The sequence below is a fragment of the Physcomitrium patens genome, chromosome 22, assembly GCF_059467195.1.
Source record: "Physcomitrium patens ecotype Gransden chromosome 22, ASM5946719v1, whole genome shotgun sequence".
In the NCBI taxonomy this organism is placed as follows: domain Eukaryota; kingdom Viridiplantae; phylum Streptophyta; class Bryopsida; order Funariales; family Funariaceae; genus Physcomitrium; species Physcomitrium patens.
Genome location: NC_143431.1, coordinates 1,258,399 through 1,269,833, shown reverse-complemented (window position 1 = coordinate 1,269,833; position 11,435 = coordinate 1,258,399).

Sequence of the window (11,435 nt, the reverse complement as noted above, 5' to 3'; positions counted from 1 at the left end):
ACTTCTTGCTAAATTATAGTCATAGAATAGAGGACACTAAATGCTTCTTTTTTTAAAAATAAAATAAAATAAAATAAAATAAGATAGTATATGTACAAAGTTTGCTTTTTAGAAACTATAACTTATAAAAATATTTAAAATAAGGTGTAGTAAAGGGAGGGTATTATTTGTAAATATGTCTTGCTTGTATGTAAAGGCCTTTTAAGCTCTTTATTCCTTAAAGTTGGAAGTCGATTTATATAATAGAGAAGTAGACCAATTTTAAATTTTATAAGCTAGGTGACAATTCTAGAATCTATGTAGAATGGTTTTTGGCTTTTGGTTTTTGGAGACCTCATAAGATATAATAGATGTCAATGTGGGGATCAATACACCCTTTCTATATATTAATTGTTGGTACAAGATAAGCTGAATAAACATGACTTTTTGATAGTGTGTATTTGGAACCAAATATTGTATTTTAAAAATAAATTGTAGTCTAAGAAATTATTTTATTTGATTGTCAAGCCATTTGCAAAAAGTTATTTCTATATAAAAGATCATGCTCAAGTTTAATAGTGTAGGTTATTAATTTTTTCCTTGTTGAGTAATAATATAAATTGAGATCAAAAATAAATTTACATACTAGTTCATAGAATAAATTATTGTCAATAGTTTCTTTTCTTATTAACATGTTTTTAGAGCCACTCTAATAATTTTAAAAATCTAATCACTGTCAAGGACATGAATCTTAATCTACTTATTTCTTTCAATTGCATAACTTCCTGTTATAAAGTCAAAATCTCATTGTTGAATTTTTTTTATAGATATAGGAATAGTACCTCCATGGTTCATATTAGAAATATATGAAATTTCTATCCTAAGAATATTGAAAAATTCATAAAGGTTTGCTATAGTTACAAATCTATTTTTACTTTTATTAAATATAACATCTATAATTTTTTCTTTCATAAATTTTTTTAATATGCTCACAAGTTAAATTAGAAGATATTTTCCAAAATCTAATACAAAATAATGATTTCCACAAAGAAAGGTAGTCTATTTTTTTAAGAAAAAAAAATCAATGTTAAAAAACTAAATTGTTAGTTAAAATATAGATAGTCTACACTCTCAAAACTCAAGAATAGAAGTAAGATAATTTATTCACCTCAAAAAATAAAATAAGAATAATGAATTAGTATTCTTTTCAATCTATCAAGGATATGAATTTGAAAAAAAAAAAGAAAAAAAAAGAAAAAAGAAACTCAATATACTTTTGTGTCACTTGAAAATATTAGATATTCAATCAAAACTAATACAATATTGAAATTAGAATAGCTATTGCCAAAAAAAAAGACTAAAAAGTCTTGAAACAAGACTAAGGACTAAAAAAGCATTGATAAGAGTGAAAAAGTCTTCATTCTTGCCTCTATATATACTATCTAATTAAGAGCTATGTAGAAATATTCTATAAAATCTTCAATATATGTTTAACTTGTGAGATATGTATCTAACTTATAAGACAAATTTCTTATATGTGTGCCACATAATTAGTTTGTTCCACAATCTATTAACAAATGCAACATGTGAATAATTTGTTGGTTAAGTTTTTAACCTATCCATCAACTATAAATATTTATAAGGAAAAATATGCATCTATAAAGTATCTAAGAAGCTTTCATAGAAAATAATATCAAATATATCTATATTTATATTTTATCCAATAATTCTTATTTAAATAAATATGTTTATCTATGAAAACTATATATTTTTTCTTATATTTTGAAATTTGGTAATTTTGGTCTGAAAATAATTAAAAAAATAAAATTAAAGAATTTATTTATATAGATTAAATAAAAGCAAACCTATTATCTTCTTTAATACTTGTATATTGTATAGGTAGTTGGTTGTTTAAATTTTTTTATAAATCAATCTAATTATAGAATTTAAAAAGAATCAAATCTTATTAAAAAAAGATTTTTAGGCTCTTAAAAAATAATAATATACAAAAGTTCAAATATACCTCATATTGTTCAAAATCTAATGTTTGGATTTAACTTCTTTTAAAGTGAAATATTAAAAAAATTCATTAAAAAAGTCATTGATTCTTTGAAGATGATTTGAATATAGAATTGCAACATAATAAACATTAAGGTAAAAAATTTAGTGAGATAAAAGTAAAGATTTTATCATAAAAATCTATTATGAACCTTATAAAAAAATTTTAGGGAGATTGAATACAAAAAAAAAAGAAAAATAACCATCGAAGACTATACTTTGATAATCTTATTTTATATTCTTAAACCAATGCTTTATCTGTACTTAGGCATTATTGACCATGTAAAGTTTAGAAGCTATTGCTTATCATTAATTGACTTAAAATTTATTAATTTGAATCTAATAAAATTTTAAATACTAAAATGCTATGGTTATAAGGTGCGTATAATATATTTCACTAAGAAAGTATTAATAGCTTCTTTTGAATCAATCATATTCTAAATTTCTATCCCTTTAATTCTTACAACATATAAATTATGTGTCATAAATATACATATTTATTCTAATAATTAACTAAATATCATGAATAGATAATAATATATAAAAGTAGATTAATTTGATAATATCTTATAGAAAAGGTTCCTAGAAGCTTCATAGATATGATTTCACTTTCATATATTGTTGTATGGTACTATGATTGTTGTCATTATTGTATGGTACTATGATTATATGGTGAATAAAATAAATTATTATATTATAGAAGAGCTTAATTAAAAATACTTTAGCGATATATCTTAGATATATAGATAAAAGGCTAGGAGTTAGTAAAAATTAATAATTTTTAATGCTTCTTTTTTTAAAAAATAGACTTCTACTTACTTTGTAGGGACATAAGTAAGTCAAATCACAATAAATAAAATAAATAATTAATATAGGAATTTTTAAGAAAAGATAAAAAATAGGACTTAGCAAAAATCACCTCAAAATATAAAATAGATATCCATAGAGGACCAATGTTGTATTGTAACATGACTATATTATAAAAATATAATAAAAAATAAATTTCTAATTAATACTTAGTCATCTTGGTTTAATAATAAATCAATAGTATAGTTGGAAGACATCTAATTTTTGATAGAAGAAGGTATTGAAAGTTAGTAATTTAGAATCAAGTAGGATTTCTATGATATCTGAAGATTTAATAGTTAGAACAAGGTGAAATTTGGCATGGTATTAGAAGAATTAAAGATCAACTTTATACCAATTTTGAGTTGAAGTTAACAATTAAAAAAACAAAAAAAAAAAAAAAAACAAAAAAAAAACATTTTTGGAACATCTGCATTAACTTTTAAGTTGATAATTGAGTGATATCAATACAATTTTTGGATGTTTTCTTACAATCTATAAGTTGGATTGGATTGAATTTTTCTAAGCATATAGAAGTTTTATAATGGCATTTTTATGTAAATTTTTTCACTAAGTAGATAGTTAGCTTAGCATTTATAGCTTATTGAAGCTCACTAATCAAAATTAGGACTTGCAACAAGAAATAAAAATTATCTAATTATGAAAGTAATAAAGCAATTAGAATTTGTATATAATTGAGATTATGGAGAAGAGTATTTTTGAGCACTTTGTATTGGCTTTAAGCTTTTTTGAATTAAAATTTGAATTACATTCTTTTTACATAGGTGAAACCTATTAGGATTTCTTGAATACTTATAAATCACAACTTTACCATCCACAGCCAGCTGCCTAGTGCATTTCTAAATAAGAAAATATATACTATGACATTAATTATGAATTAAGATCAAAATCAGATCTTGAGGCACAAAACTATGTACATATAGCAATTCTAAGGTTCTTTGATTGATTGAAAAGCTTGATGTAAGAATAAACTTATAAGAGAGTTTTTGAGAATTTTTGAAAATTTAATTCATGTGATTTAAAGGCTTTTCAAAGTGATAGATATATTCAATGGATTTGGATTTTAAGAAATAAAAAGAAGTTTAAAAATTTGAATATTTGTAAATAGTCTATTTATAAGTCAAAATTTATTCAATTTATAATTATATTTGTCTTCAATGTGTTGAAAAAATTTGATGTGAATCAAACTATTAGATTGACAATTATGAAAATTTTGTGAATTATGGTCTCAGATAATTGAAATTTAGGATCAATGAGGGTTTTTGCAATCTTGCAACATTTACCAATTAGATTGAAAGACAAGTTGGTGAGATCAATTTGGACTTAGAAGTCTATACACAAGCTAAATTTTGAAGTAATTTATTAATTCAAGAAGGAAAAAACGTTGTTAAAAGATTAATATTTAAGATAGAAAAAGATAATAGTTGTCAAAGACACAAAGCTTGAAGAAAGAAATCCTTAATACATTCTTATGTGACTCAAAAGAACTAAAACGTCACTCAAAGATAGTATAGTATTAAACTAGAATGGCTATTTTCAAGAACAAGAAAATTAGAAAGACTTGAAACAAGACTAAGGACTAGAAAGGTATTGACAAGACTGAAGAACGCTTCACTCTTGCCTCTATATATACTCTTAACTAAGAACTACATGGCAATGTCCTATAAGACCTCCCAAAGATGTTGACTTTATAAGACACATATCTTAACTTGCAAGGCAAGTTTTTTATATGTGCACCACGTAGTGAGCTTATTGAGCAAGCTACCAACACGTGGTTAATTTGTTGACCAAATTTCTAATCTATCAATCAACTACAAATACATATAAAGTCAAAGCAACGTGTATGAAGCTTTTAGGAAGCTTCTTAAAAAAATTTATAAAATAAATCTATTTTTACCTACTTCTACTTAATCATATAGGTAAATATTAGAATAAATATATATATTTATAACAACAAATAATATTTGAAAGGTTTTGAATATATTTTTTTTAATTGGTAGATTTTATTCTCTTTAAATTTTGTTTACTTGTTAATTACTTGTGGATTGAAATGTGAGTGAAATTTTAGTTAAGATCAATGATTTGATTGATATTTATTAAAATTTTAAATCAACTTTAAATAATTATGAAGATTTACTTAGAATTTTGTTTGAAAGATTTGAATAAGGATTTAGAATTTGCTTAGGATTTAATTAAAATTTGGTCAAGATTTATCAAAAGTTTGTTTAAGATTGTTTGAGTTTTATTAAAATTTGATTAAGGCTACATTAAGATCTAGTTAAGATTTACCTAGGATTTATTTAGGATTAATTTATGATATTTATTATTAATATTTTTAAAATATTATTTTTATTTTTTTAAAGTTTTTTATTTTTGATATTTCTTTAAGGTTATCATTATTTCTTAAATGATTTTATTTCTTTATTTTTTTAGGATTATTTCATTTTTATTTGTTGAAATTAATTTATAATTTTTTATGTTTCTTTTTTAATTAAAAAAATATATATTTTTAATTTTTTAAAATTTGATTGTAATTATTAAATATTACTTAAAATTTAGTTAAGATTCTATTAGATTTTGTAAGATTTTTTTGTTGCATTTTTTATTTATCTTCTACAACTACATGCTTTGTGCATTCTCAAGAAAGAATTTGCATTATACAATAGTGTTGCTATGTAGCTCTTAGTTGAATAGTATATCTAAAAGCAAGAATGAAGCCTTCTTTATTCTTGTCAACTCCTTTCTTGCTTCTAGTCTATTTTCGAGGAAATACTTTTTTATTTCCATTTTCTTATCTTTCTTTGATACATACCTCACTTATTTATGTGTGTTCTTTGAGTTTTCGTCCTTGACATTATGCTACTATGGATTAAGTTAATAAAGATATATTTTAATATATAAACTTTTTAACCAGAAATTTTATTTTACAATTCTTTTATAGAAATCTTGTGTATATGATTAAAATAAAGAAAAGATATGCAAATGAATTGATAATTATGATAATAAATCATCCAACCAAATTGATTTTGGTAGAATACCAATACTCAAGCTTATAAGCTATTTTATCAATTAGAAATTGGTCAATATCCTAAATATAAAAAAAAGGCTAAAAAAATTACCTAATAACTTTCTAATATTATTGAAAGAAGTCTAACCAACCAAAAACATCTATTCAATTGAGTCTGAAGTTTTTTTATATTTCTATTAGGTAATTAATTTAGACCAATTGATTTTTATACTTAAATTAATTGAATATTCTTATAAAGATTTGTACAATATCTTTATCTTTTTTTTTTTTTTTTTTTTTTTTACTGTAATAGTGTAGTCAACTAAATGTTGGCTTATAACTTTTTGATTAATATTCCACAAAATATTAATACATTCAAGTTGATGATTTTTTATTGTATCTTCAATGATTAAGTTGAGGACTTTTGTTATGAGTAAAAATAAGTAAGAAACTAAAGAACATCTTTATATCATTTTTTTATATAAAGAAAAATATTTGATTAGGAATCTATTGATATCAACTAAAATAATAACACCTTAAAACATAATCTTAATTACATGAAATAATCAGGAATTAAAACTATTTTTCTAAAATTAGATTTTAAAACCAAAAATCAGGTTTTAAAGCCAAATTTCATGTCTTAGATTAAAAAATCCCAATAGACTTTATTATATGTTTTAGGAAAGTCAATTTAAAAAAAAAAAAAAAACTACTTCTTTGGTCTAATTGATATTTTAATAAGCTATTAATTTATTATTTTAAATATACTAAAAGATAAAGAATAATATATAATCTTGATGAGTAACTTCTAATAGTATAGATTAAAGACTCTTCAAATGCCATCAAGTTCCAATATTATAATTTGTATTGTCTTATTTGAGAATGCATCGGATGCTTGGCTATAGAAGATATATTATATTTGTAAGAAATAAAGAATCCAAAAATCTCAATAATATATTAAAAAAACCTTAATTGAATCATAAATATTCTAATTAAAGCTCATTTAAATCTTAAAAAATCTTATATAAATTCTAAAAGTATAATTAGATAATTCATAAAAAAAAGTTCAAAGAAATTATAAAGAACATTAAAAAAATCCTAAAGAAATTCTAAAAAATATATAAAAAAAATCATAAAAAATCTCTAAGTAAATCCTAAAAATATCCTAATCAAATCTTAATTTAACTAAAATAAATCCTAAATAAACCTTCATAATCTTTAAAAAATCTAAATAAATCCAAATAAAATCTTTAAAAACCACAAGAAAATTCTAACAAAATCCTAATATATCCTTAAAAAGTCCTAGTAAACTTTAAAAAATCCTAATGAAATCCTTACTAGAACCTAAACAACCTTAAATAATACTCTAGTAATCTTAAAACTTCAATAAATATTGATTAAACCTTCAACTTTATTTAAAACTTTGCACAAATGACAATCTAGTGATCAAAAACAAGCATGAAATTTTTCAAAAGAATCCAACCTACTAATTGAGAAAAAAAGCTCTTTAATTGCTTGGATGTTGATTGTTCTCTTCCTTCAACCTTGATGTTGATTTTTAAGGAGTAATAAATCTTCATTTAATTATTCACTTGCACTCAGAAATTGGAAAATATTTTGAAAACTAAATTCATAACTGATTCAATTTTTTTTTATTTTTTATTTTTTTATTTAATTTTTTTGAAAAGAATCCAATCAAAATATTATTTAAGTTCAAAGAAATTCTTGTTAATCCTTGGAATCTAAATTCCAAGATCCTATTTCAATTAGATTTCAATAACCTTGGATCTAACTATTTTATGATGTTTAAATTTATATATAAAAATTGAGACAAGTAGATACATACGTTTACAAATTTTAATTTGTCAATATGCTATAATTCTTATAAAATTCTTAAATAAACCTTATTTTATTTCTCAAAATTCCAAACCACTTAAAACACATTTCACTTTGAAATGCTTTCAGAAATTCAATAATATTCCAAATCACTCAAAATTAACGTTTTATCAAATTGTAGCAAGTTTTCTCTCAAATATTACTCTCCAATTAAAAAAATTATCCCAGAATTACCAAAGGTGTGTGGTTTTGTGTCTTTGGATCTGATTTCAAGCCTAGATTACAATTAATCCTCTCCAAGTATCAATTTTTAGCTTTTGAAGCCAAGTTTTGTAAAAATATAATATTAATATTATATATGATTATTACCTCCCTATCTTTTTATCCATGTCTTTTTAAACTATAATTTATATTTCTATTTTATCTTATAGTTATGTTGGAACACCAAACTTATGTCTTACTTTTTTTTTAATTTAGTAGATTCTTTAAATTTATTCAAATTAAAAGAGGAGATAATTTTAAATTTATTTTATTAATAATTTTTTAAAAATGTCACTTTAAAAACAAAATTAAAGGCTTCTATTGACTCTTTTAAATCACATTATTTTTTTATAACAATGAGAATAAAAACCAAAAAAAAAATCTTGATTTATTAAAGATTTCTTTAAATTATTTCTTGTGGATTTTAATTTTGAAACAATTGATTGTAAATGATGTAACTTTAAGTCTTCTTTGACATTACTGTATTGCAATTGCTTCTAATTACTTCTAGCAAAAGTTTTTTGAATTTCTTATTGCTACTCTACTATTAAATATTATTTATTTAGAATTTTTATAAGACAAAATTAGTACAAAAAATATTTGTAAGTTGGTACATAATTGGGCATAAAAAAATTATATTTGACCTTTGAATTTAATGTATTACCTTGATCTCAAGAGAGTTTTTTTTTTTTTTTTTACAAAAATAATTTATAAAATCATATTAATATCCTCATCTTCTGGATACATGACTCCTTATGTTTGTATTGAGTCCAAATTCTTCTAACTTGTTGTAATCCATGGATCTTTTAAGAAGAATAGATTTATTTTATAACTAAAGTTTTTTAATTTGGATTTTTTTAATTAAAAAATTGATATGGTAATAATATTATTGTATATATGTAAGGATCTATGGCAAGAGAGAAAAAGAGAGGAGGGAGGAGACATGTAATAACCATGTAATAAAAATGGAGCATCCATCTAACGGTCTTTTAAAAAATAAGCATTCTAAAATTTGTTTAAGTTCTTCCTTTCAAATCTTAAGACTAGAGTCTTGTGATTCTTTATCCAAAAAGTAGACAGTAATAGTATTTTAATACAATTTGACCATTTTTAGTCTCATCAAATCTTGGTCTAGTACAAATTTGTCCCATTTGATAAGAACAAGTAAATTAGTGTAGCTTCTAAAAAATCTCATTGACAAATTAAGATTTTTAGTTTAAGTGTTGGCTCCATTACTTATAAGAACTATTATCAAGTTGAAAATGCTTTCCTTCATGTATTTAACATGTGTTGTAATTGTGCCTTCTTAAATTTTGAAAAAATAAAATAAAATAAAATAAAAAATACTTTTTTTGATCTTTCTACTCTAATCTAATCTTATTACATTGTATCTATGGAAAACTACAACCTTAGATTGCAATTAAGACATATAACCTAAGCTATATCCATTGTTGTACCAAAGATATTGTAATGCTTTATAATCCTAGCATTCAAGGCTCCACCAATTGCAACATGCATTTAAATTTAATTTTAATTAACCACTTCACAAAATTTATTTTTTGTATTATAAATTTGAATTACATAGGTATTATGATTGTAATTGTTGGCCACCTTAAAAGAGAGCTGATAGTATATTAAAGAATAATACAATAAGACCAATAATAGATACCTAATATATGTGATGGGTATTGATCAAATTTTTAAAATATAAGCTTAATAATTCAATTAATTTTATAGCACAAGAAAAAATAAAATAAAATTATATATATATATATATATATATATATATATATATATATTTTATTTTATTTTTTCTTGTGCTATAAAATTAATTGGATTATATATATATATATATATATATATATATATAAAATATAAACACAATATGTTGTTAATAGATACATACATTTGAAGTAAATTACAAATGTCTAATTTAGGCCTAAGATCTTAATTTATTTTAAGTATTTTAGTAAAATAACATAAATTTGATAAAATATGTAATAAATTAATTAATTTTTATTATTCAAAGAAAATCCAAATTTATATTGATGTTGCTTAAATGATTATCTATACATGGAATTTATTTTGACAAACATCATAATTTACAATAAAGATGATGCATAATGTCTTTTTTTATTAAATTATCATTTCAAAAGTTTTAAGTTTTTATAACTTTAAATAAAAATTCTAAAAAAATATGAAAATTTATGTAAAGAAAGTATAACAATACAAGAATATATATATATATATATATATATATATATATATATATATATATATATATTCTGGAAAAAATCTATTGAGCAAGCTAAATAATTAATAATGTAATTTAGCTATTGAATCATATGTTACTGAAACATTGGTTGTGAATTTTCAAAAATAAAATATTTGAGTTTATATTTATAAAATATTTGAGTATATAATACGTTTATAAAATATTCAGTATATAATGTATTTTAATAAGAAGATTAAAAATTAGTGTCGAGTTTTAAAAAAAAAAAAAAATGGTTTTTGATTACTGTACATATTAAAGGTAAAAAAACAATTACCATATACTTTGTCTAAATTGTCAAAACTTTGGTGTATTTTCACTGAAAAATATTTTATATTTTTTATAGTTGGTGTAGACCATGGTATTATATTAAATAATATTAAATGAATATTAAAAAGTTTAATTTTTATATTATAAAATCATTTTTTATTACACCTTTTAAAAATAAAAAATTTAGAATATAATTATGAGCAGAATACAAAATATCTATGAAGTTTCATAATAATAGTATAAAAATTTGATTCTAACATATGATCTTGAATATTAATCTTTTAAAAAAACGTATTTTGGTTGATTTACTCAAACTAAATAACATAAATATAAAATATATTTTAAGTATATATTTTATTATATATTGGATTATAAAACAATCTTAGAAAGTGTTTAATAAAGATCTCACAAATACTATTAGCTTAAAATAATAAATAAATTTCTAATACTTAAATTAGTATACCTACAAAAAAGATGATATGTGTTACCTTGTAATAAATTAATAAAGTACGTTCCAAAAATTTATTAAGTAAATGCAAAAAGAAAAAGCTTCAATATTAATTTAAATTAAAATAAAATATAAGTAATCTAACATATGTATGATAATAAAAACAGGCACAAAATTTCTACATGTTATTCAAGTATTGCAATAAGTTTTTATTTAAGTATATTTCATTATTTTTTATAAAAATAAATTTCTATTAAATTTGAATGAAGAATCAAATAAAATATTAATAAATTGATTATTATAAAAACACACATTATATATGTATTTTAAAATGGCGTTATTGTACTAACACAGTATTAACTAAAGTGAATTTTAATTACAAACACATCTTTTAAAAATGCTAATTGGAAAATTTGCATTTCTATTTTTTTTAATTA